We start from the raw sequence: 27,930 nt of genomic DNA on the forward strand, positions 1-27,930 counted from the left end.
AGCAGAACAGGTTTGTGAATTGTTTTTCTTCTTTTATTTTCACTGCCTACAAGGAACAGGCTATGGGCACTGCTGTTACACAGACTGATAATTTGCTGCTATAATAAAATGCTCCTCTAAGGACTGACATACACTTTGCTAGACTTTCTCTTCTCCTATTTAAAACAGTGCATCCATGTTTTGCTCCCCTGTGATTTGCTGAGGTATAAGAACAAACCAAGAATCCATACCGCCATTCTCCTGCCTCTTCCAGCAAACCTGCCTTTCTCCTGCTTGTGCTGGAACCATGTTTACCTTTAGGCACCCAGCCAAGTTTTGTTCCCTGACTTCTCCATTTGCTCTGTGGATGTAGGTTGGTTTAAACACAATGAGTCCTTCAAAGACTTTCATTACAAAATGTACCTTTGCCTCTTTGCTAGTTTTCCTTACTTTCACACCTCAGAAAATTGCAAAGAGATGATAAAGTCTGAGTCACTTCTATCACTTATTAGGTATTAAAAAAATTCACAATAAGCCTCAACCACTTCCTTTGGTTCCCTATTTCTCTCCCTTAACTCAAGTTAACTTTGTATGAAGTGAAAAAGTACTCTAAAGCTTTCCTTTATATCTACCACATCCTATTATGGCTACTTACAAGGGCAGAACTTCAGTGAATCTGGATCTCTCCCCTTCCTGTTCGAGGTTGGCTCCACTGTTGTTACCAAATTGGGTACGTTATCATTGGATACATATGTACCTGAGTGATTTCCAGCTGGGACAGGCTTATCACATCTCCTCCTGGCACAGTCAGCGGAAGGCTTTTCTTTAGCACACCTTTAGAAAGGCTTTGCCTGCAAGGCCCCAAGGATCCCAACTGCACATGTAGTTAGTTAGGGCAGAGTGACATCTGTAACAGCGTCCAGCCACCATTCCATCAGAAACACATTTGAGCACAAGCCACTAAGTTTCACCAGTGCCTTCAGCTCCCATGCCAAGAAAAATCTGGCTCCCTTCATGGCTAGTAGCAGACCTTCCCTATTCCTTAACCTTTCCTTTGGACAATTTTAAACCACATAATCTGTTAAGAGATCATTTTTAAAGTATCTGCACATCCCTGCTCACAGGCATGGCAATTTCTCTTTCAGCAGCTGTGATTCAGCACCTCTTTGATCCATAGTCATTCTTAGCTCCTATATGTTAAGTGGCATTAAGACTTTGAGTCAGAAACATCGGTCTTCAATGTCTTTCTGATCAGCTGGTCTCAGATGTCTCCTATTTTTCTGCAAAGAATTTTTAGTTCATGTCTCCTTCTTCTGATCATATGAAGTAAAAAAAAGCTGGGGGGGGGACATGGCACATGACTTAGCATGTAAGCACTAGTTACTGTGATTCACTAGGTCTATTTCTCTGATCATTCCTTTGTATACATGTCTGGGAAATAAAGGTATTTTGTGATGAGATATCAGCATTTTTTCTATTAACACACATAAAATGCTACACGAAGTACTGTGGACCCCCCATGGATACACACTGATTTCACACACATTTTCCACACATTTCTATTGGCTCTGCTTGAGACCACATATTAAAACCCACCAATCTTCCCAGTACAGACTGATGAAAGCCTCAGCAGAAACAGCTGCATTTCACATGTGGTTTAAGTTAATGTCTCATCCTGCATGTTTAACTCTAGCTGGCCATGCTGCTTTTTAATATCCACAGCCCTATTTAGCTTCAAGTTAGAAACAAGACATTCCCCCCCGAAAAGCAACAGAAGAATACAATGAGGCTGGTAGCACTTCATTTCTGGAGTGTCCAAACCCACTCTTTTATTGCACATAACGTGAATAATAGTTACTGTTTGATATCCTGTAAGGACATAAAACAGTTGCATAGCAGTGTTAAACAGCATAAACAAATGCTGATCTGTTCATGCAGTAATATTTCCTTTCAATGAAAATGAAGCATTACCAAAAGTAAGTAGCACTGCACATTTTTCAGGTTAAGTCTATTATTTAAGGGGGGGGGGGGAGAGAGAGAGAGAAAAAAAAAAAAGGAAAAAAATTAAAAGCATCTTTTCCCACTTTCTCTTCCTGGATGAGCCAGAAGAAAAAGAATCACAGCTATTTACTAGGAGCTGGAATATGTCTAAAACCCAACAGCCCTGTATAAGTCTGACAGTACCTTAGATGGGAAAGATGACTGTAGAAGGCTCCTCTTTCCCCCCTGCCACCACACACACACCTTGAATGAGGTTAAAGATCAGTAATAACCTTACACTACCAAGCCTACACTTATACACATTCCTTTCTCATACCAATGTCAGTCACGGACAGATACCAACACTAATGTTTTTTTCCTGGAAAATGTACTCTGGGCCAGGGGAGACTTCTCTGCAGGTGGCTTCACTGCAAGTTGTGCAAGCAATCTGTGGGTTGAAATGTGAAAACTTATAATGATGACATGGGTTTATGTGTGTGACAGTACATGTCACACTCTGGCTTGGCCAACATATTCAGTAAATCAATAAGATCAGATGAGAAGACTTACCTTCTTGAACAGGCTGATTGTTAAGGTTATTATGACAGTGTGGAACATGCTCTTAGGAGAATCCATCCTCCACAAAAACCAGTAGCAAGAGTCCATGAGTCAGGATTATTGACTCCAGTTCCTTCAGCTCTAAGACACTAGTAACTTCTGCTGCTTCACAGGAAGCTCTCCTACTTTCTTTTTACTTGCAAGACAATGAACAGAAACCATCAAATGCCTCCCATGATTCTAGCTATTTTCTCTTCAGTCTGAACTGTCAGGACTTATCACCTGAGAGGTTCACTTTTCTGTAAGCACTACATGCCCATTACACCTAATGTACAAGAGCCTTTCATTTCAAAAGAGCTACAAAAGCCATTTTCTCTAATATTACCAACAATACAGTGAAACATAAGCACTTAGACTGTGTGCAGATGACAGGAGTGTGGAATGAGAGAGTGAGAAAGCACTTTCCAGCATTATGAAGACAGCAGAAGGTGTCAAGCCATGGCACCAATATCAAACATGTTCCTCAGAGCAGTTAACAAAAATGTGTTTAATTGTTCATTACTCTATGGTAAATATAACATGGGCATCCCTTGTTACTAGAGTTCTTCTACCTTAGTATTGGTAGCTAGCCAGCTATCTTTCATGCAAATCCTAAGTAAAAACAGAAGCAGCTTCAAACTCAATGTTGTGCAAACTGGTAAGCAAATAGATGATGAACTTAGCAGGTTCACCTAGGGCAGGCCACACAGGAACACATCCAGGTGGGCCTGAAATGTCTTGGGAGAAGTAGACTCTGCAGTCTCTCTGGGCAGGTTGTTTCAGTGCTCCAGCACTCTCACAGGAATGAAGTTTTCCCTCATGTTGAGGCAGAAATTCCTGTGTTTTGATTCCTATCTGTTGCCCCTCATTCTATCACAGGGCACCAATGAAAAGAGTCTAGCCCCATCTTCTTGACACCTGGCCTTAAAGTGTTTGTAAACATTGATCAGATCCCCTATGAACCTTCTCTTCTTCAGGCTAATCAGCCCTTGATCTCTCAGCTTTTCATCAGAAGAGATATGTTCTCTTCCCTTAATTGTCTTCATAGCTCTCTGTTGGACTCCATCCAGTAGTTACCTGATCCTCTTGAACTGGGGAGCCCAGAACTGGATACAATACTCCAGATGATGTCTCATTAGGGCAGAGTAGAGGGCAGGAGAACTTCCCTTGACCTGCTGGTCACACTTAGCAATTGTCTGGTAAAACAGCTGACTGCCTTTGATAGCCTTGATGGAGTTTTATTCCATTAATTTGAATAATTAGTTTTGAATGTGTTGTAATCAATAAATTGAATGGACAGCAGGAGTTACAAGAGGTCACATCTGATAACTACCCAAGTCCTACATGGGCAGAGGGAAAGAATTTAAGAAAACCATTTTTTCCTTGTTCCTATTCCCCAAGTGGAAGAATGGATTAGGTCAGGCTCATTGCATCTTCCCCTTCTCCTTTCCTGCTAAGGTGTGTAATAACTGCAGGCAGTCAACCTTAAAGCCCAGGAAAATGGTGTGACTGATTCTCAGCTGATGCATACTTATGCATACTAAAACTAACTCTTGCACTCAGCGGAACTGTACAAGGATTAAACCAGCAGAGTCCCAAGGTCAGAGTTGCCAGCCAGTGCCACCAAACTATGAAACCCATTTCCCTGGAAGCCAAAAATAGGACAGGTCATTCCCCAAGCTGTCAAAATCTACTTTATTGCTGTTTTAACAGCCAAAACAAAAAAGTTACAGAGAACAAAGGGGAAAAAGAAAGAAGTGATGTGACTAAGCCATCCCAATGGACCTCTGCAAGCAAAAGAAGAAAGGCAATAAGAGTGAGAGGTCACAAAAGAACAGGTAATTAACATAATCAGTGTAACAGTGGTGTCAGCAAATTAAAAATAGAGAGTCCATAACACCCAGAAAGCATGCTCAGGGCAATGCCATGAAGAGCAACAAGATATGAGAAGTGTGCACTTTGGAATAAAGATGAGGATTTCCAGTTACTGAAGAATGTATACATAAAACGTATGGAAAAAGAAAGAAGTCCTTTAGCTGGATTTCAGTCAGCATCTTGCATACATTTATGGCACGCAAGGATAAATTCTAAAGACATTCAAAGCTCCCTCTCTCTACCATCACCTTTCTTGCACGCTCCCTTTTTGAGGGACAACAGAGCTCTTCCATGGGGATAATTCTTTCAGTGAACTCTTGAAAGACAGGGACTAAATTCCTGCTTCTTCAATGGCAGCAAGGCTGGATTCTCTCAATTCCTCATGCATTTGGTGAGGCAAAATTTTGGGATGAAAAGGAATCCCAGGCTTGGAATCAAGGCAAATGATTTACCAGTACACAGGAGCAGGTAGGTATATCAGTTAAGTAATTTTTAATATTCAAAACATTTGGTATCAAGCTGGATGTCTCCTGATTTATATTCCTTTTTAATTTATTCCTACTCAGCTAGCATTGAGCTACCTGAGGACCACTCTAGTACGTATTTTTCTTTTCCAGACTGCATAGCATTTACTTCATAAAATGAAGTTATTGGAATGTTTTAGTGTTACTCACCCCATTATATCCCCTCATTACATTGCTCATTACATTATATTGCTAAACATGTTCCTTTTCTAAAGAATCCTTGAAAATTATTAACAAAGAAAATTTTGGGAAAACCTTAACCTCTGCAGAAAATTATTGCAAAGAAAGATTCTATGACTTACATGTGAGAGAGATTCTTATCCTGTGTGCTTTTTCCCTCATCCCTCCTTGAACAGAAAATTCAATCCTTTTCTGTAAATGGGGGACTACTGTGTATTAGTAAAAAGTAATCAGACGCCTTCACAGAACTCAGGAAGATCATGGGTCACTGGGAAAGGCAAGCTTCAGGCAATTCATATTTTCCAGAAGCTGGCAATAGGAACCATTTTACATCCAACGAGGGAGAATCAATTGAGCAGTTTGTTTTGGCCTCCTTGAGCTTCATCGATGGGACTGACACCACCTGCACACTCCCTGCACTTCGGTTTAGGAGCCTCATGAAGTTCAGGGCCAGGTCCCACTTCCTGCCTGAACCACAGTGTACTTGAATCCATATATATATATATATATGTGATATACATATCCATTACATTTGGATTCAGGAAGTGCTAGGCTACAGCAGGGCAAAGATGGATGAGGGTGAGAAGCCAGAGCCACTGTCTGCTCCCAGGAAGCTGTGATCTCTACAGCAGAATGGCTGAGTAGGATGTAAACCAATGTCTAAATGCTGTTGGCTTGGTTTGCCACATTAAAAATAAATTAAATTAGCAGCTCAATAAACTCAGTTGTAAACTGTAATTGTTAAACTGTTCTTGCTACAGGGGCAGCAGCTTCAGAGAGAAACAGCTGATCAGGACCTCAGACTTCTTTACTGAATCCTCTGTACCTATCAATCATGGGAGATATTCAGAGAATCCCAGCATGGTGGAAGCTGAAAGAGACCTCTGCTGATCATCTAGTCCAACTTCCCTGCTAAAGCATGGTCACAGGGAGCAGATTGCCCAGGATCACAATGTCCAGGCAGATTTGGAATCTCTCCAGTAAAGGAGATTCCACAACCCCTCTGAGCAGCCTGCTCCAGAGTTCCATCATCCTCAAAGGAAAGAAATTTTTCCTCACATACAGATGGAACCTCCTGTGTTCTAGTTTCTGCGTGTTGCCCCTTGTCTTGTCACTGGGCACCATTGAAAAGGGTCTGGCCCCAACCTCTTGAACCTGTTAGGTACTGATCAGCATGGAGAAGATCCCCTCTCAGTCTGCTCTTAACAGCCCCAGATCTCTCAGCCTCTCTTTAGTGCCTCTATGGACACGTAGATGTCATTTCCCTCTATGCACTTTACTCCAGAAAAAGGTGTCCTTACCCTTTTAAGCCTGCATAACTTCTAAAATGTCACTTCTACATTTCTTTTTCAAAATATACTCTGAAAATAGTAATATTTCATTTGGTGCATTTAAAATTTCAATTATTTTTACCTGAAATGCCACCTTTTAACTTCAGCCATAGAGAAAGAACTCTCAGTCACTCAAAAGCTTTATATTTGGTCTTGTCACACATTCCTAACCTGTTAAGAAGCCACAAAAATCAAAAGCTAAACATACAGCCTTGAACCACAACACTTTGGATTTTCCAGGCTCCCAGAGGGTGGGAAATAAGCCAGTCCTTGTTACTATGTCAGAGGCCAAGTACAGGAGACAAAGGATTAAAAGAGATCCGAGTTTCTTTATTAGCCTGACTTTTGAAACAAAGAGAAATTCTCCTGTGCTTTCAGGGCACCGGGGGCCAGGAGAATTGTGGTGCCTGGAATGGCTGCCCTGCCTCGCTGCCTGCTCACAGCCTGGGCATGATGCCGCTTTCTCCTCTGCCTCCCTGCGCAGCAAAGACAACAAACAACTCCCTCCCACTTTGCATATTCCAATCTAACATTTCAAACAGAGCCCTTTGCTTTTTATCCTAAAGTGGTACTTGTTAAAGGAGCTGTGACCACTCAGGCTATTTCCTTTGAGGATGATAACACTGCTGCAGAAGCTTCATTATTATGCTAATCGAGCACAGTCTGAGCAGCTTTCATAACTGCCACATTAAATCATCTACCAAGGGGAGGCCTCAAGAGCCATTTACATTGCACTGTATGCATATTAATGAAGCCAGCAGCAGCAGAATTGTTTTTGAAGCAATAGTCAGGTAAGAAGGAAAAAAAAAATCTATAAAAAGGAAAAGACATTATTTTGAATGTTGGAAAAAACAGAGATGGTTAAACTTCACAAAGGTTGTGCAAGTTCAGTGCTGTGGCTCAGTTCTGTTGTCTGTAATTAGGACTGAATTACACAACAGAAACCTGCAGCAGCTGCAGTTCTGATGGAGCTTTCTGTGACAGACTGCAACAGCTCCAACATATCTGTGATGTACAGCATATAGCCTCAGTCCCCAACTACAGATGCAAGTGTCCTTTCCTCATCCTGTCCTCCTCATGCCCTGGCTTCCTCTCTCTTACCCCTCCTTGTGATGCACTTAACAAAGATAATGCTGCTACGAAATAACGAACAGTACCTGATAACATGCCTTCAAAATAATTCAAACACATCCATCAAGACCAAAGACATAAAAGCAAACAAGTGACATTTAGAGTGATCTTGGGCTGACAGCTGAATATAGATACACTTTTCCCAAAAGATAAACCACCTGGAAGCCACCACAGATGAAGGTAGGTGATACAGACAGACGGGTTTAGGATGAAGAAATAGCAGGAGCAATAATCACATGGGTTCACCTGCCCAGACAGTGTCACACTGCTTTTTTTCACATATGTTCTAGAAAATGTGTACTGTCAAGAGGCAGTTTAAGGGCAGAGCAATGGCATTAATGACAGGAACTGGGAGCTTTTCCCACTCATGTAAGAAAACTGCATAAGGGAGAGAGCTCTGTGGAAAATGAGGATGGCGTTGGCATTGTTACTGAGGCAAAGTCAGGACCTTTTTATCAGATCACAGGACTGGTTAGACAGCCAGGTGTATTTTAAAATGATTTATAGGTGAGTATTATGTGTCCTGTAGAAAAAGCATGCACTTGGGAAACCTGGCATCCCAGGAAATGTTTTATTTGATGATTCAAGACATGCACTCTCTTCCATCACAATGTGCTCTGCTATCAACAATCCACTTCCCTATCTTCCTCTTGCTTTTCTCCTATTCTCCTCCCTGAATGCATACCCTCCTGACCTAAACAATGCTCAACAGCAGCCCTTCATGTCCTCAGGACACCACCTTCCAGTGCTCCCTCCTTTCCTAGAGCTCTCTATTCTAAATGCATTCAATAAGAGAAAGTAGTGTTTACAAGAGCAAGAATTCACCTGGAACCAGTAAAGAATGACCTTTGTGTATGGTTCAGAACCATTTATCTGTAATCTCAATTGAAGCCCAAGAAATTATTAGCATTGAAATATTTCTTTTTAGTATGAATGAAGAGAATTTTTACAGACTATAGCTGCATATTCCACAGTAAACCTCACTTACTACAAATGTGCAAAAGGTTGATAAAAAGTCAGTCACACAACCTTCCAGGTAAGCTTTGGACAGCCTTTACCTGCCAAAAGACTAGAACTAGAATAATGAAAGTCTGAAATAGTTTTCTCTGTCTTATGACCAAAGAATGACTTGGGATAGAGTGAATCATCAGAATAAGGACGCTGTCCAAAAGGAAAAGCTCTGCACCGGCTTACCACAGTGCTGAGGAAAAGCAAACACATTGCTGCAAGATGGCTCACCCTATCTTCCCCACCCTAAATGCAATCGCTCTGTTCTCCTGACTTTGACTTTTAAAGATCCCCAAACTGACTTTTGAAGCACCTTCCAAGTCTTATTTTTAATACAGTTTCCTGCCCAAATGATTGTGGGTTTGAAATGTATCTCCCAACAAATAATGCACTTTGTGTTCTCCCGAGAACTGCCCTCCCTGCTGAAAGCTGGAAAGTTCTAGTTTTCCATTTGGAGCCTTCTCCTTCGAATGTTACCTTTTCTACATCATTTGTGTTGCCTTAATCCATGGACACCATATTATCATGTACAATTATGCATATCTAAGTTTAAATGGACTTTCTTGAATATTACATCTCTGGTTTTGATTTGGGCCTCAGTAGCTTTAAATGAATTGAAGGTAGAGTATAATTCTTAAGGAAATTAATTAGAGGTGAAACAGCCCCAGTGTACTATAGAAGCTTTTCTAAACTAATTAGGCAGATAAACTGGCACATATAGATATTAAAATGTTCATAATTCATGAGATATTTCAAAATGCTTAACTTTAAAGAGGATATAGTATATGCAACCCTTGAAAAGGAAATAAAATATTTACAGGTGACTTATAATTCAACAAGCAATATTAATCTGATAATACTGTGCTGCAACAGAACAATGTAACAATTACATAAACACTCCCATAAAACCAGTGGCAATATAACCTTATCAGATGTCATTTATATAGATCTGTAAATAGATTTTTGTACTCCTAAGAAGTATTTTGAGTGACTGCCAAAGATCTTAGTTTAGCAAGTGTGTAAAATATGTAACATTTCAAGCATCTAATCACAAATCATGTACATACACTCCATTTGGTCTGCTTTTCAACCCACAACACCTTACACCCATTTTCATCCAATTAGCTGCTCAGCTTTAAGAGCTTTGGGATGCAGACTGATTTCTTCTTTACATTTGCATAGTATCTCTCAACAGCACAACAGTGCTCACTCCTAAATGAGGTCTTAGCATACTCTATGCTGCTATTATTGCCACTCTTAATGATCAGAGAAATGATCTGCATGTCATGATGCAAGAGGCATATGGTAATGATGGATACCTGCATACCCTACATGTATCGCCATGATAATGTTACAGGCTAATTTTCATTCATTATGTAAGGAAGCATGTCTTAGAAATGTGTTTGCTTGATAGTTCTGCAAAAGGGATTGTTTTGTCTTGTAAGCAATGAATCTCAACCTTTGAAATATGAACAGATGGCAGAAAAAAAAAAAAAGGAAAAGGAAAACAAAACAAAAAAACCTAGCACAAATTCCATTAGCTAATAAGATAAAAAGTGTACTCAACAAGGTAAAGTTCATATTCAAGAACCTAGTCTTGTGCATACACACAGGGCTCAGAAGATAACCCAGAGATCTCAGAATGGTTTTGATTTTTATGAAAGTTCCACAAGCCTTCATTCCTAATCTCTGAAAGCCTGACATTAAATTAAACCTGTACAGGTGGTTTTGCTGGGAGGCAGGATGAGGATGGAACTGTTGTATGTATTTACTAAGATATTATTGACCAAGGGGACATTTCCCACTGTTGATAGCCAAGGTTTTTACTTTACTGCTACTCTGGGAATCACAAGTTCCCACCCCACTCCCTGTTTCATTTTAAGCACTATTTTATCCAAGCCATTTGATGTCTGCCAGATCATGGCAACATGATGGTTTTGCTCTAATTTCCAACGTCTGGTTTAGAAATTATTCTCTCTCACTTACCCAGAGCTGTTCTGCACACTGTTACTGTGTGTTCCTGGAGGGATTTGTCTTCAAGACGGAGTTACAAGATGTTTCAGTGTTGTCACTGCAGAGCTGCTCTCTCAAGTACTACAACCACTAGAGTTAGCTCTGTTAGCTGGAACATCACTAGTGTGAATCAGGCAGGCTTCACAAGATCATCTAAAAATGGAAGATATACAGCAGGTGTGGCAGTGGGGTCAGCACTGCAACTAACCCCTCAGACTGGACACTGAAGTGCCAAGACAGCACCTGAGTCTGCAGTTAAGGCTGAACTGCAGCTAGGTCCTGCTTCCCTTCATGAGACTACACAAAGCCTGAACTGCCAAAATGCTCTCTGGAAGCAACTTCTGATTCTCAGTTAGATTAATCACTCAGTGGTTAAGGAAAAAAAGAACTCTATCCTTCATTACAAAACAACTGTCTAATCTTCTCTGTGCTGTAGGTGACAGTTTAGGAGCTCCGAACTTCATGAAGTTCATACTTTGTACATTGGCAATTCATATTTCTGTCTGGCAGAGAGGGGAGGATAAGCCTTCTCCTTCAGGCTGGGGACACCAGCCAACAGAAGGCAGCAGACATGCTAAGCAAAGACCCTTAAAGCTGAAAATCAGCAGATTGCTGTCCTCCAACAGAAGCTGATAGGAATGTCACAGTTAGTCAGCCTAGGAGGAGAAACTTGCTTCCCTCCTTTCTTTTTATCCTTATCCTCTGTAGCTCAAGACCATTAATTAAACAGTGTTGGGAGGACTATATGGCCCGTGTCTATCTACAACACTTCTTGTAGCTCTACAGTTTGCTACTTCCACTCACAACGTTTTCTAAAATAATGTAGCTCAAGCTGATTATGTTTCTTTGTATCTCTAACTAATCATCAGAGCAAACCACCCAGCACCTAGACATCTTTAAAACCATGTAGAAGACTGACAATGTTAAAAGGAAACTCTATATTTATTAGTGGACAGAACAAACCAAATATCCAAGTTAGAGGGATAGGCAGGTGTAGTATAATGTTTCCCTGGTTTGGGCAGTGTTATTTCTCTACAGGGACAGCGTAAAACAATGGAGTGCACATACCTGGACTTCCGACAGCACCTGTCTGTTCAGGAATTTCATCCACTTTAATAAGCTGCTGCTCTCTGGATCTCAATTAACCAGACAAGCTGGTGCAATTGTAGAGAACTCAAAAACAAGAGAGAGAAGATTTCACAGATTCTCCATCTGTAGGCCTTCTGTAAGCATGACACATACAAATAGAACTTAATATTGTAGGTGACATATTTAAAATTATGAATTACAGTGAGGCAATGGGATGCTAGTAGAGAAACATCAGCATGAGGCCCCAGAACAAATGTTATTTTTCATGGCTTACTTCAATCATTGTCATCAAATTCAGTATCTCTACTAAGCGCCTTATTGATACAACTGCTGTAGTGGAAACTGAGCTCTGCCAGAACAGCTAACTGCTCCATGAATTAACCCGAGCTCCAAGTAGGCAGAAGGGTTCATCAGCATGAATCTAATTACAGGACTGAGGCCCACATTTATACAATGACAATTTAACTACCAGAATATAGATACATCAAAAGGTTTGAATAGCACAGTAAATCATGAAAACCTAGTTTTCACTTTACGAGAGTCTTACAGGACTTTAAAGGAAAGGAACCTAGAGATTCTTTATGAAATTACAGTAAAATCCTACATTGTTTGCTGAGTAACTGCATTCTTTCCACATATTTTCCAACCTTACTGTGGAATTTCAAAGCAGAGATTAAAATTTCCAGTAAATTCTTTTTGCTTGCACATGTAATCCAGAGAGCCTTACTATATGCCATTGGATTGCTCAAATGCACTTTGTTTTTGAATAATGACATAAAATGTTGTCTGACATTTACACTACTCATAAAACAATTTACTTCATCTCTACTACACTGTTGTACACTTTACTTTCTAAAGTACTTAGAAGATGACTGGAGATGAATAACCAGGTGTAAATTTACTGGTAAAATAGCCATCAATGGATGATAGCTGTAAGCTAGGATCTGTTGCTGCAGTCAGAGGTATTTTATCAACTTTTGCTGATTCCTTGGAGTCTTCTTTATAAGCAATCACATAAGGTAGAAAACATCTGAATGGAGAAGACCCTAGCAGCGTGCAAGGTAGGCAAATGGGCACCAAGGCTAAACTGGCACATAGCAAGAAAACCACCAGACTGAAGATGCAAGACAAAACACTTGCAGATTCCATACCTCAATATCTCACTGTTCAAAACTCTTTTCATACCCAAAGTTTTTAATTCACTCAGCCTTCTCTGCTGTGCTGCCTAACATGATAGCACATAGGACAAAGATTTTTAACTAACAAAACACTATAAACTATTTTCTAAAAGCCAGTCCAGTTCACATCTTGACCCAGATCTCCTAAGGAGGTGAAAATTCTGTCTGAGAAAGGAACTTCCACCTGAGTAACTTCACTCTGAGGAAGGAATTAAGCATGAAAACGTCAAGTAAACACAAATAAATGTTAATACAAGTTTTAAGTAATTGACAGAGCCCATTGTGATGGAAACTAGAAGCAATCACAGGTGGTGCTTACCCTCATATTGCTAGAGGTTTTAAGATACTAAAATGAAGAGCAGCAGCCTTTAAACAGAAATGAGCTTCCTTAAAGAAGAGCAGTATGTTAATGTTCTCTTATGGCTGTACTGCTATTAATACATTTTGTTTCTGTATTTTTTCCTGTTCCCAGGTGTTAGAGGTGAAGCAATGCATGTGTCTCCTGCCAAAGTAATATCAACTCCAAGATGGACAGAGAAATCATGAGCTTCCCAATTGTCTCCTTGTGGCTGATCTTTGGACTGTTTCACATCAAATATACCTCCATCAACATTAGTACTCCATGGCCGTATAATTCTCAAGCTCATCCGATGAATAATTAGATTATCATACTCAATGACATGACATAACCTGATTCACACTGTAGATCTCCAGTGGCAGGCTGAGGTCAGGGCAAAATAAATTGTATCAGTGTTATTTGTGGGATCAATTGATTGAAAGGTCAAATATGGCTAATTCCAAGAGAATATGTGAAAGGTCCTGGCAGGGTATTCCTCTGAAATCAATGATTGCTTGGAAGGCTTGATAACTAGAGGCTTTGGGCTGTTAACATCAGCTGGTCATTAAGCCCACACATTGTTATAGCTTTTATAACCTTTTATTATCTAAAGAAAAGAATTAAACATTTTAATTACATTACAGAGATCACAGAAGATAATTGGAGTTATCGAGGAATCATGGAGTCCTGTCAATGTGAGTTACTATGCCATTTCCATTGCTTACCAATGCACTTGCCATCTAGACAAAGGACAAGTAACTGTTTGATTAGATCCATATGTAAACCACAGGGATAGAGGAATGAAAAATATGTAAAACAAACCCAAATGAAGCTGGTATTATAAGCCTAGTTCTGAAGACAGGACATAATGAGGCAGCTGAGGTTTTAAAAAATGGGCTTATCACCTGTGGAAACTAATTACTTTCCATGCTTACCTTTCTTTTGAAATGGTGAAGTCCGTGGAAGCATAGGAAAAGTCTAGGCTTATGTAGCTTCTATGAACTGTCCTGTACCATTTACTTAACAAATAGTACTAGTAGTAGGGTGCAGTCTGTCAACAGGTGATCTTTGCATTATTTAGAATCATAGGATCATTTTGCTTGGAAGAAACCTTGACGATCGAGTCCAAGTGTTAATCCAGCACTGAGAAGTCCACCACTAAACCATGTCCCTCAGTACCACATGTACATGTCTTTTACATACCAGCAGGCATGGTAACTGGGCAGACAGTTTCAGGGATTGATAACCCTTTGGAAGAAGAAAATTTTCCTAATGTCCAAGCTGTAACTCCTCTGGTGCATCTTGAGGCCGTTTCCATTTGTTCTGTCATTTGTTAGAATAGACATGCACCTTGCTACAACCTGCTTTCAAATAGTTGCAGAGAGCAAGAAGGTCTCCCCTGAGCCTCCTTTTCTCCAGGTTAAACAATCCCAGTTCCCTCAGCCACTACTGCTTGTAAAACTTGTGCTCTAGACTCTTCATCAGCTTTGTTACTCTTCTTTGGACACACTCCACTACTTCAATGTTCTTGTAGTGAGGGGCCTAAAAAATGAACACAGTATTCAAGGTACAGCCTCACTAGTGCCGAATTAGAATCACTGCCCAGGTCCTGCTGGCTACGCTATTTTATGAGACAAGCCAGGGTGTTTTTGCCTTTCTTGGCCACCTCAGCACACTGCTGGTTCATTCAGCCAGCTTTCAACCAACATCTCCAAGTCTTTTCTTCAGGCAGCTTTCCAGCTACTCTTCCCCGAGCCTTTAGTGTTGCATGGGTTTGTTGTGCCTCAAATGTAGGACACAGCACTTGGCCTTATTGAGCCTTATGCCATTGGCCTACTAGTCCAACCAATCCAAACATGTACTTAATAAAACATTAGCCCCTTTAGATCTTTTATAGATATATGGGTCTTACAAAGCTCCTACTCCTGATATAGCAGGAGTTTTGCCCTGTATTTTCAGTACCACAGCTCTTCACTGAGGTCAGATTAGTGAGAATTTCACAGGATTATGACTGTGTCCATATGGGCTATTTTAATAGCGTGGCTTCAGCTTGTTTGTGATATGAAGAGAATGTGTAAATGTGCCCCTTAATATTTTGCTGCTATTCTTTTCTTGCATAAATTGCTGAAGCTGAACAGTAGGCACAGCAGCAGCTGCATTAGTTCCCAGGGAATTCCTGGTCATGATGTGCCAGACTGTTGGACTTTGAAGATTTACTGGTTTGCACTTAAGGGAAATGTATAAGAAAATATTTACAAGTGCTCATTAGGGCTAAATTGTATCCTTATCCTGTGCAGGTACACAGGGAATTAAGAAAATTCTATAATGAGAATGGATGTAAGGCTGTAACACTCAGGCAGGAATAGTCAGCTGGACAGAGGAGAGATGAAGACTGTACTGCAATTACAGTAAAGGGGCTACAGCTGCTAGCAGGTGGAATATGAGTCACCTTTATTATGGACACAGTCACACTGGGATGTATAAACAGAAATATACTCTAAGAATGTTATGTTATCTAGCATTTTCTCACCTGCAACCCTGGTGTGGTTTCAGCTGCAGTTTGGTGTCCAGGTTTTGTTCTTATACTTGAAGCAGGTTGTAGAACAGAGGCAATACAGAAGAAAAAAAAAATGATTGTTGGTCTTCTGTAGTGTCTAAATAGTGTGGATCATTCACAAGAAAAGACTGGCCCACAAGAGATTTATGCAGAGAGTGGGATTACCATTATCAGTTTCAGACATGATACATGTAAGATTTCTCTGTCCAGAACAGACAGAACTGCAGTGGAGAAGTCCCAAGTCGAACTAAACCATGGGACAGATAGTAATGACAGGCACACATGATCCTGCTGTGAAGGGAGGCAGGGACAGTCAGGTGGGACTCACCCACAAGATTTAATATGATTGTTTTTTTAAGAGTCCCACTTCAGTTCTTCACTGTATTGCCAGGAATGGAAAGACTACATGATGATGCTTCTCAAGGAAATAAATGAATGAAAAATCTGTGTGGCTATGTACGTGATACTGAAAGTCCCCATACTAACCAGCAGTGCTAACAGCTCCAAAAGGAGAAGGAATGGCAATTCCATTCCAGCTTTCACACCACAGACTGTATTGTGGTCAGTTCCAATTTATCAAGAATTCTACTGTACTAAACAAAACAGTTACCCCAGCTGGGGACTTGACCACATCACAGATTTTGTGTGTAAAGCAGAAGATGATCCTGAAAGGAAGGACAGACATTGCTTTAAATCTGCATGACAGAAAACCCAGGAGATTCTGAATCAGGCTCATAAGAGTAATTTAGATAATGTTTTGTCTAGCAGGGTTATAACTTGACTTGCATTAAGTGACTCAAAATGGAGTTCATTCACAGATTGTGTTGGATTGGAAGGGTTCCTCAAAGGTCATCTTGTACAACTCCCCTGAAGTCATCAGGGACAACTCCAACTAGATTAGGCTGCCCAGGGCCACATGAAGTCTGATCTTGAATGTCTTGAGGGACAGAGCCTCAACCACATCCCTGGACATCCTGTTGCAGTATTTTTCCACTCCTTACAAGAACTTCCTCATGTAAAACCTAAATCTACCCTACTCCAAACAAAAAACCACCCCAAAGCAATCCATCCCCCAAACCAAACAGACCCAAAATGAAACAAGTAACACTCAAACCCAAACAAACACAACTTATCTAAAACAAAACAATAGAAAATGCAAAGAAAACCCCAACAAACAAACCCCAAAGCAAACAAACCCCATCCAAAACCAATGAAAAAACCCCAACAAAATCAAGCAAATGAAAGCCACCCAAAACAGATAAACAAAACCCACCCTCCCTTGAGTCCTATGTCCAGTTCTGGACCCCTCAGTTTAGGATGTTGAGATGCTGGAAGGTGTCCAGAGAAGGGCAACAAAGCTGGGGAAGTGTCTGGAGCACAGCCCTGTGAGGAGAGGCTGAGGGAGCTGTGGTTGCTTAGCCTGGAGAAGAGGAGACTCAGGGGTGACTTTACTGCTCTCTACAACTACCTGAAGGGGGGTTGTGGTCAGGCAGAGGTTAGTCTCTTCTCCCAGGCAACCAGTACCAGACTGAGGAGAGGTAGGAGGTTAGTCTTTCCAAAACTACAGGACTACCTCTTTTCTATCTAAAATACCCTTTTAGATGGTCACAACTTCTGCTTGACCCAGACATCTGTTTCACTTATTTGCCATCGGTGTCCCGCCATGTGTGCGTGGTCTTCAATAGTCACTAGGGAGACCTAGTCAGTAGTGCGTAGGTTTTCTTTTTGCTAGAGAATGCCCAAATAGGATGAAGAGGTGGCTACCAGAGTCATTAATGCAAACCATGCAAGACTATGAGGTCAGGTCTTACAAGCAAATCAGGACTCGTAAGTCTTTGCTTGCAGGTTGAGCAGATGAGGTTTCACATATCAGGACATAAATAACAGCAATGCGAAACTAGGGAGGCAAACCTTGGCACACCTGAATGTGATGCTAGCATGGAAGTGGATTCAAATTCAAATCTGTAAGCCTTTATTTCCAGGTGTTTTTGTTGTCACCACTTTATTTTGGTATGCTTTGGTTTTTCAATCTAAATCTGCCTGGAAGTCTCCGCATATCCTACATATACAGAGGAATTATTTGGTTTGTCTCAGGCATGGGCTACTGAAGATGATGTGTGTTCCCTTACATGTAAAACAACAAGCTTGTACACTTTTCCATATTATCCAGTCATTTATCCCAACTTTTCTGAAGTTTGGCATTTTGCACTGATTGTACACTTAGGTTTGTTTGCATTGACTTATTATTACAGAAATAAAACCAGCCAGAATTAGATTCAGATGGCTTCATCTATTTTTCTAGATAACTCAGCAGACAGTTTGCAAATGTAACAGATCCATCTATTATGGCAGAATACATTCAACTGCCCTGATACCCTGAATTTTTCCCTACCAGTAAGACACACATGCAGCCAGCTGTAATACTACATGTCATAGAAAGCCACATTTGATGGCCTAGTTGTTCTTTGTAGAGGTGGTTCACAGAAGTATAATCTGCTCAACACCTTCAGGAAGTTTGGTTACAGCTATACAAAGTCTCAGATGGCTGCATGCAAAAATAGGCACAAGCTGTTCATGAACCAAACGCTAAATAAATCTTCATAGCAAAGCTGCTACTATGAAGAAAATTCTCCTGTCTGAGAGTTCTAAATTTACTCTTATATGACAACCTTAGTCCACCCACAACAAGCATTGCCTGCACATCCAGCATTGCTTGACCCTGATGATCTGCTCTCTTGCTTTTTAAATGCTTTCCCCACAGGATGTACCATCTGTACAGTCTCCAGTGTTTTTTTCACAAGGTCTCTGTGCTAAATGTGGGCTTGGGGAGCAATCTACCATCTTAAATAACTGCAAATAGTTCTCCAGATCTACGTGACAAGCTATACTAGACAAAACAGTGCTATAAGGGAAGAATTATTTGAATGTGAAGACGGTTATAGCTCACCAGGGAAGGCAGAGAAGAAGACAATGGCCACAGTATCACTGATGATATTGAGAAAGTAGGACAGTGTTATAATTATCTCCTTATCATGGCTGTCTTTTCTTAAATGAGCCATTAAGAATATTTGATAGAGATGCTTAAACGGAAAATAAATTTTCCAGTCACCTTTTTTTGTTGTTTGTTTTACTGTTTTCTGGGTCTTTCTGTCCGCATTTTGCTTTTGGGGAGAGCTTACCTGTGGCTTTATATGTCTACCCAGCTTTGCAAAGGATGAGACATTCAATAAGGACTGAATGCACTTTTATTAGGCAGGACCTGGTATAAATTCTGATTAATTTAATGAAGAAACCCAGTACACATTCATTGAATAGTTTATGACACTGGCCACACTGCATGTTGGAAAGTCAAGTTCAATGTACATAAGAGCCCAGAGAGGTGCAGGCCAAGAACTGTCTTGATCTTAGACATTTTGGTGGATGAAAAGCTGAACATTACTTAGGAATATATCCTTGCAGCCCAGAAGCCAGCAGTATCCTAGGCTGTGTCAAAGCAGCATGATCAGCAGCTAAAGAGAGGGGATTCTGTTGCTCTGCTCTGGTGAGACCCCCACCTGCAGTGCTGTGTCCAGCTCTGGAGCCCTCAGCACAAAAAACCAAGGACCTGCTGGAGTGGGTCCAGAGGAGGCCACAAAAATGATCAGTGGGCCAGAATCCCTCTACTGTGAGTACAGGTTGAGAAAGTTGGAGTTGTGCAGCCTGGAGAAGAGAAGGCTCCAGGGACACCTAGTTTAAGAAAGATGTTGAGTTGCTGGAACATGTCCAGAGAAGAGCAACAAAGCTGGTGAGGGGTTTGGAACACAAGCCCTATGAGGAGAGGCTGAGAGAGTTGGGGTTGCTTAGCCTGGAGAGGAGGAGGCTGAGTGGAGACCTTATTGCTGTCTACAACTACCTGAAGGGAGGTTGTAGCCAGGTGGGGGTTGGTCTCTTCCTCCAGGCAACCAGCACCAGAACAAGAGGACACAGTCTCAAGCTGTGTCAGTGGAGGTTTAGGCTTGATGTTAGGAAGAAGTTCTTCACAGTAAGAGAGATTGGCCATTGGAATGGACTGCCCGGGGAGGTGGTGGAGTTGACATCACGGGAGGTGTTGAGGAAGAGACTGGATGGGGAGCTTGGTGCCATGGTTTAGTTGATTAGATAGTGTTGGATGGTAGGCTGGACTCGATGATCTCAAAGGTCTTTTCCAACCTGGTTAATTCTATTCTATTCTAAAGCAGGCCTGTAGAAAGATGACAACAGTCCTATTGGCAGGTGCTGTTGCAATAGGACAAGAAGAGATGGTTTTGAATTAAAAGAGGGGAGATTCAAACTAGATAGAAGGAAGAAACTTTTTGCAATGAAGGTGGTGAAACACTGGCCCAGGTTGCCCAGAGAGGTGGGAGATGCCTCATGCCTAGAAAAGATCAATGTCAGGTTGTCTGGGGCTCTGTGCAACCTGCTCCAGTTACAGATATCCCTGCTCACTGCAGGCCGATGGGTTTATATGACCTTTAAAGGTTCATTTCAATCCAAGCCACTCTATGATTCTATGATTTTGTTTTCACTCACAAGGAAAGGCATGCAGTATGCAAGGCATCTTCAGAGAGAACTGCTTAAGTGCATGGTAACAAATCTTTCAGGCACTAAAGTAAAGGTGATATAGGACCATCAACAGAGCAGCTACAACAAAAAGCGAATCAGCAGGCTTTGTTACTTTAGAGACTATCAGAAATATCAGCTTTCAGACTTGTTTTATGATGTATCTAAGGGAAATGTATGTTTCATATGAATTCATGGTTATTGCACCTCAGCTACAACACTTTTGCCTGTGTTAGCATTTTCGTGGTGAACCTTGTAGCACTAGATCTGTAACTTGTCCATTAAAATTTGCACTAGGCAGGGACTTGACATAAAAGCTAACATCGGTACCTTATTCAAAGCTGGGGAGAATTAACTATTTTAACCTTAGACAAATATAAATATAATTAAGGATAACTGGATATGGCCACTTTCTTGACCCAAGTTGAATATATAACACAATCCCAAGTGTATTAAATCAATAATTTATAGTATCTCAAAACCTTTGAAGATGTTTTAAGATGTTTTAAGACATCCTCATTATGTAAACAGGGCATCTCCATCATTTAGGAAAGATGGGGTTTGTAATATTTTTTTTAATCTTCAGTTATTTCATAACCATGTGTTCAGAGCACACATTTTCCATGCAGAGGTGTTACTATTTCCATTTTATAGATGAGACTTATGGCTCAGAGACTCACTAAAGGTCAGGAAGTGTGCATCAGAGTGGAAAACCAACCTTCCAGCTTAAATCCTTGGCTTTCACACCAATCATAGGAAAACCAGCAACATTTTGATCCCTTCTTCAGTGTGAATTTGCACCAAGAGGTTATTTTTTTTGTAAAGATCAGTGAGTTCTAAGTCTCTTGCAATAGCAACTAGCACCTCTATATCCACTGGACTAGAAGCCAACACAAATACCAAATATTCTGAGACTGATTTCACATCATCCTGCATACCCTTTCGGCAGTGAAATTACAGCACTTAAATGTATATTCTTCTGAACCCACACCTTTTAGATGACTGTGAACACTGGTGATTGTGCTTTGAATCGAGACTGAATGTTGATATGCACTGAATATATTTATGTTTCTGTCTGGGAAGGACTATGTATCTTAAATACAATACAATAAAAGTAGTTAGAAAATCAGTTTGCATCCCCACTCCACAGTTTATAGCCTTGAAAGGAAAGATACGATCTCCCAAGGAATTTGCAAAACACACAGCATAAATTTGAAAAACAATGAGATTGTTCTATTGCTGAGGAAATGCAAGCACAGTGTTAGATGACTGAGGTTGAAAAGAGATACGCCACATTGCAAAAAGCTGTTCCATCCTCTCAAAAATAAAGTAGAAAACCCTTGAAATCTAACAAGACACAGTCTGGAAGTCAACTCCACATTAAGAGTGGGCTCTGGAATAATGTGTAGAATAAGGTTACTTCTGAAATTCACGTGTGTAGTCTATGTTGCAGCACTGGTTTGACACTGGTGATTTTGATGACATAAAAGACAATATTGCTTTACCAATAATGTACCAATGATCAAAAAAAAATGTTGCTGTAGAGGTGGTTTAAAATATGTACTAGCTTGCAGAATACACTAATGTACATTGCTTAAAGAAAAAAAAAATCTAAGCAAAGTATGATATTTGCTATCTAAGTGTGCAATTCCTTAGAGCTGCAGTCTCCAAGATAACAGCTTACACATCTGGTTCCCTATCATGTCTTGCCAGCAGTTGATTTTGTTTTATGTATTAGAGAGTCACTTCAGTATAATTACCACATCATATTCACCGAATCAACCAGGTTGGAAAAGACCTCAGAGATCATCAATTCCAACCTATCACCAGACAACTAAACCATGGCTCCAAGTGCCACAGCCAATCTTTTTTTGAACACCTCCAGGGATGCTGACTCCATCACCTCCCTGGGCAGCACATTCCACTAGTCAATTACACTTTCTGTGAAGAACTTTCTCCTCACCTTGAGCCTAAACTTCCCCTGGCATATCTTGAGACTGTGTCCTCTTGTTCTGGTGCTGGTTGCCTGGGAGAAGAGACCAACCCCCTCCTGGCTACAACCTCCCTTCAGGTGGTTGTAGAGAGCAATAAGGTCTCCCCTGAGGCTCCTCTTCTCTGAGCTAAACAACAGTATCTGCTGTACAGAAATCAAAAGAAAATCTGTGTTATTACTTACCTTAAAAATTAAAAAGGTTCCTAATTGTTTTTATCTTCTAAAGAGCAGAAATCTCATATTTTAGATTAGTGAACAGGTATTAAGTCTGACAGAAAGATGAAAGATCCCTGTCCAAATGCAGACTCCTTGTTTCTATGCTGCTTTGTAACATCATAAGCAGACTGCTATAGAGTGTACTATGAAGCAGAAGCATACATATATATATGCACATATAAATATATATACATCTATATAAAATATACAACAGCTACAAATTCAGATACCATTCTGCTTGATTCACTGCTTAAGCAGGAAGATGAATTGCAGCTCAGTTAGAAAGGTGCATCAAGAGACAAGCCACAGGGAGACCCAGTCAGACTTTAAGAAGAGCTGATACATCCATTTATTTTCCCTGTCGAGGTGGATGGTACCATGTTGTTTATCATATTAGAGGTTAGGATGTTGTAATCTAAAGCAGCCAAATGAATCAGTGTACTGAAAACTCCTTCTTCCTAACAAGATTTCTCCTCACTTAGGTAACTTCATTTCCAGATATTAAAACCTAATTTTAGTATAAGCTCAACCTCAGACTTATTCTGTGCCACTAAAGGCCACTATAGCACATCCCATCAGTATGTTATTTCCAGCCTATGAATCTGAAAGAGATTTCCACAAGGAAATGCTTGCTGGTTCAGAGAGAGGTAGTAAAACTACAGGCCTTAGAAGAGGAAGGGGAGGCATTTAATATCATTAACAGAGAGTAGCTTTACAGGAACATTCCCTAAGTTTGGGAATGTGCTGCATGCCACAGAACTTGTCTGGAAAAGCTAACCAGAGGTGCACATGTGCAGGCACATTTATTGTTCGATTATTTCTACACATTACAATTTTGCCACCTTTCCTTTTACTTTATTTTCTTCTTTTTTCTTTTTATTTTGGATACCTACAAAGGCTAGTGTTAATTTTCCAAAATGTTTATGATAGTATTTCTCAAGGAATATCCTGAGATCTGTTTTAAGACAGCCAAACATGGGAGAATTGCAGTTTAGTTGCCTCTGAATGGTTTCACTGCCACATTACTTCACTGAATCACAAAATCATGAAATCACCTTGGTTGGAAGAGACCTTTAAGACCATCATGTCCAAAAAGGAATGAAACACTGTTAGGCCACCACTAAACCATGTCCATTTTATAGCAGCCAGGTAGATATTTCAGTGCCGGTCTTACAGTTCCTTGTGTATGGCTGGCTTAGGATAACCCGCCAAATGATTTGTATGATCCCAACTCTCAACACAATAGATTCCAAATAACATGTAGCATTTAGGCCAGAGCTAATGCAAATGTTCTATTACCCTTTGTAAAGCTATTTGAGTCAGAATATATCAGATAAAAATGACAGAATCACAGAACCATTGAGGTTGGAAAAGACTCCCAAGATCTTCAAGTCCATCCATTAACCTAACACTGACAAGCCTACCACTAAGCCATGTCCCTAAAGGCTACATCTACTTTTTTTTTGGCACACTTTCACGGACAGTGATTCCACCACTTCCTGGGCAGGCTGTTACAGGGCTTAACCTCTTTTTGAGTGATAAAATTGTTCCTAATGTTCCACTCAAACCTCGCTTAGCAAAACCTGAGGCTGATTCCTCTCGTCCTGTCATATGTTACTTGGGAGACGAGACCAACCCCCAGCTCACTACAACCTCCTTTCAGGTAGTTGTGGAGAATAAAAATGTCTCCCCTGGAGGTCCTCTTTTCCATACTAAACAAACTCAGTTTCCTCAGCTGTTCCTCCTAACTCTTGCTGTCTAGCTTCTTCACGAGCTTTGTCGCACTTCTTTGGACATGTTCCAGCTGCCGTCTTTCTTGTAGTGAGGGGCCCAAAATGTCTGAAGATCCATGGGAGAATTTACTTTGTGATGCCTAACTGCTACAATACTCATGCAAGGTTGAAGCAAAAGGACTATGAGAGAAATATATCCCTAAATAAATGGGGCTTCTTTGTTAGAGTTAACACCCCATGTGAAACAGGGGGAAAGCTGTTCCCACAGTCTCAAAGGATAGAACCAGTGGAAGCAATTCCACATGAGGCTCCACAGAACTTTATCCACACTGATTCACACAGTGCAGCAGCCAGGCTCTCCTCTGTGTACACAGGATCCAAACTGGTTCAAACTGAACTCATACAAAACAAATCATAAAGCCAGGCATTCCTCGGGTTTCTTGGCTCTCCAAGGTTTGGAAACTTCCTATATCCACCCAAATAACCTGTTCTGACAGAAACAGTGTTAGTGTACCTCAACATGAGGGATTCAGAAAGGCAAACCCTTAAATGATGACCATTTCTGCACATATTCTCTCTCAAGTGTAACCCTTTAATCGCACATAACTGGGAAGTGTTCACCTTACTTCTACAGAGCTGAAAGCCGACCTCAAGTGCACTGTGACCAATCACACTGAGAGGAATGCATCATCCAAAGGGCAGCTGAAGCAAATTATTCACATTATCTGTTTTGGAATTCCCTGCATGAAACTAATTCAATTTTGTTTGGATGAACACAGTAACATTATAAATAAAACAACACAAAACAAACTCTGTTGGCAAATTATCCTCAGTAGTAGTTTGTGGTGGTTTGGTTTGTGTTTGTTGGGTTTTTTCTACTCTAAAGCATCTCTCAGTCTCTAAGAACACTGCAACCCACACAGCTTTCTGAAAACCATGAAAACCTAGCTTTTCAACATCTGCTTACCAGCCAAACTGACCTCCAAGGTGCGATGCCTCCGGATGGCTTTACTCAAAGAATGTACAATATTGAAGGAATCCTAACTTAAATGGTTTTCAAGGCAACTTCACACACAGAGGATGAGAAAGTCACAAGCACAACCCTGGAAAAATAATAATGCCTCTGGATTCATTGGCTTGGGTTTTAATTTTGTTAGAACGCTAATGTATTAAGGGTTAGAATGATATAAAAGCACTAAATCAGATGCACTGGACAGGAAATTGCATCTAGGATGTTGCAGAATATGCTCAGCAGCCCAGAGAAATGAAGCGTGAGGACTCTCTACATGCCTATTTAAGACCTAGATTCAGTATGACACCCCACTTTAACATAACACCTAAGCACAAGCTTAAAGCTAAGCCCAAACTTACATTCCACTGAAGACAAGATAGATACTTTTAAGCTGTCAATCATTGGAGAAACCAAAGGCTTTGGCTTCAGATAACCTAATTGTCACCTGCAGACAGAAGGATTCCTGTAAGAGAGACTACTTTTCTGTAGCATATCTCAAGATTTGAAGAAAACAGTTATTACAATTTCCAAGCCCTGAAGTCAGGTATTTAAATGCCAAGCTAGGGAGATAAAGCTGCATGATTTTCAGACATGCTGAGTTCCCATTATTTTAATGAGAACAGGACATGTGTGATCCTCTTGAAGGAAAGATTGTTTAGATGACCAAGTATGAATAAAGAATCTTTACTTTCAGGTGGAAATTGCTTTTCTAAGAGACAGCTGGAATTTTTTATTTCATGTTGTACACCACTGACTAGGGCTTCTGGCTCTGATGAATCACAGAGGAAGGGGATTGTTTTTGTTTACAGTGTAATAGTACCTGAGGTAGAGATATATTGCCATCCAACTTCTAATGGGGAAGTGAATAAATGTGCAGTTTAAATTCAGCTTCTTCATCAATAGCTCCATGCATGTCTGGATTTCCCAATACAAAGAAAATGAAGGTATAGTATCGCAAAGAAAGATCACAGCCTCACATGTCTCTGAGATGGCAGGGGCAAGGCATATTTCACTGTTCTTGATTTGCTATGGGGCTTTTAGTACACATTCAACCCAAATGAAATTCATTTTATGATTGGATTCAATGATCATAAAGGTCTTTTCCAACCTAAATGATTCTATGATTTACATGGTTTTTCTGTTGCAAGAAAGACAAGGGCTTGAAATCTGGGAACAGATAAGCTGTTTCTGAGGTGGGAGGGAGAAGCAATATGCAGCATGAATCCTTGTTTCCATTAACTTCTTAAAGTTTGTCAGGTGTAAGAGTCCAGCTGTTAAGCATTTATCCATACAACATTGATTGCTATCTCCAATACCTTATTTTGTCAATATATTCAGTGGTGAAGACAAATTATGGTGCAGTGCTTTGGAGGTGATCCTCTGGCAGTGTCTAGGACAGATGACGCAAGCTAGATGATTATTTGTGCTCATGCTGTTAAGCCAATGCGTGTGGCACCATCTATCATTCATGTTAAACACTAAGCAGCCACTAATATCAATTACCAGTTAAGAACTGGCAAACTAATTTTTCAATGAGTAAGCTGGTGAAATTGCAATCTATTGGTAAGAGAAAAATTTCGCTTCCTTTTCTACAGTTAAACTCCCAAGCCCCTTCTCAAATGAAGAGAAGAAAATCTGGTTGACTGAAAAAAGCCACTGAAAAACTGGGGAGAGAAATTCTCCCCAAGATTTTCAGACTTTTTTCCTGCTTCACATTGCATTTATTAGTATTAACAACATGATAGGTAAGATCATATCAGCAAATCACAAGACAAGAAAACAATTCATATTGTTGGCATAGTTTAGATACCTGCTCACTACTTTCAGGGAAGTAATGCTCATTACTTTCATCAAATAGATCATAGGGACACAGCTTTCCAAGAAGCTATTTATTTAACTACTTAAAAGATATTCTTGTCAAGAAAAGACCAAGAAAAGTCACATCAAAACCTCTGACATGTCACCTGGTGCTACTTTAAGAGAAGTGGCATACATCACTCTACAGTGCAAGGCATTATTAAGTGTCATCCCAGGGTATGAGATAATCAATCAGAAAAGATCCTTCGGGATCAAAGGAAATTAAATAACTGGCACTTCTGTGTGAACAGAAGTGTAGGGGGGGGAAGTGAAGAACTTGCCATTTGTGGAGCAAACTGTTCAAAGAAGCTTCATTTTTTCCCCCCCTTTTTTTCTGCTCAGAAAGATTCCTAATTCTGTTGTATTTAGTCCTCCGAGTTAAGGCCTTTCCTCTGCTCAGCACCTGGATTTCCCATTGTCATCATTGTGGGTCCTGGAAAGTCATAAACCACAGAGAAATGCTCTGTTAAGGATCTGATTGTGTCGCTCAGACCATTTGGCCTTGGGCTTGCATTCATTATATGAAATTAAATGCGCTGAAATGCTATGAAAACCAAGAACAGAGGGAGCTGGGGAATCTCTTAAGATCACTCACCCACTTGCCACTTCTTCCTCTCTCTTTACCCTCTCCAGGCTGTGTTCCCTGGTCAGTCTATGTACATTTAAACAACATGCAGACTAATGCAGTGTGTTAAAGCAACTGAAAAATGTAAATAGCAAAACAAACAAACAAAAGCTGTTTGTCTAAAAACAAACCTATTC

This window comes from Dryobates pubescens, chromosome 32, assembly GCF_014839835.1.
Source record: "Dryobates pubescens isolate bDryPub1 chromosome 32, bDryPub1.pri, whole genome shotgun sequence".
NCBI lineage: Eukaryota > Metazoa > Chordata > Aves > Piciformes > Picidae > Dryobates > Dryobates pubescens.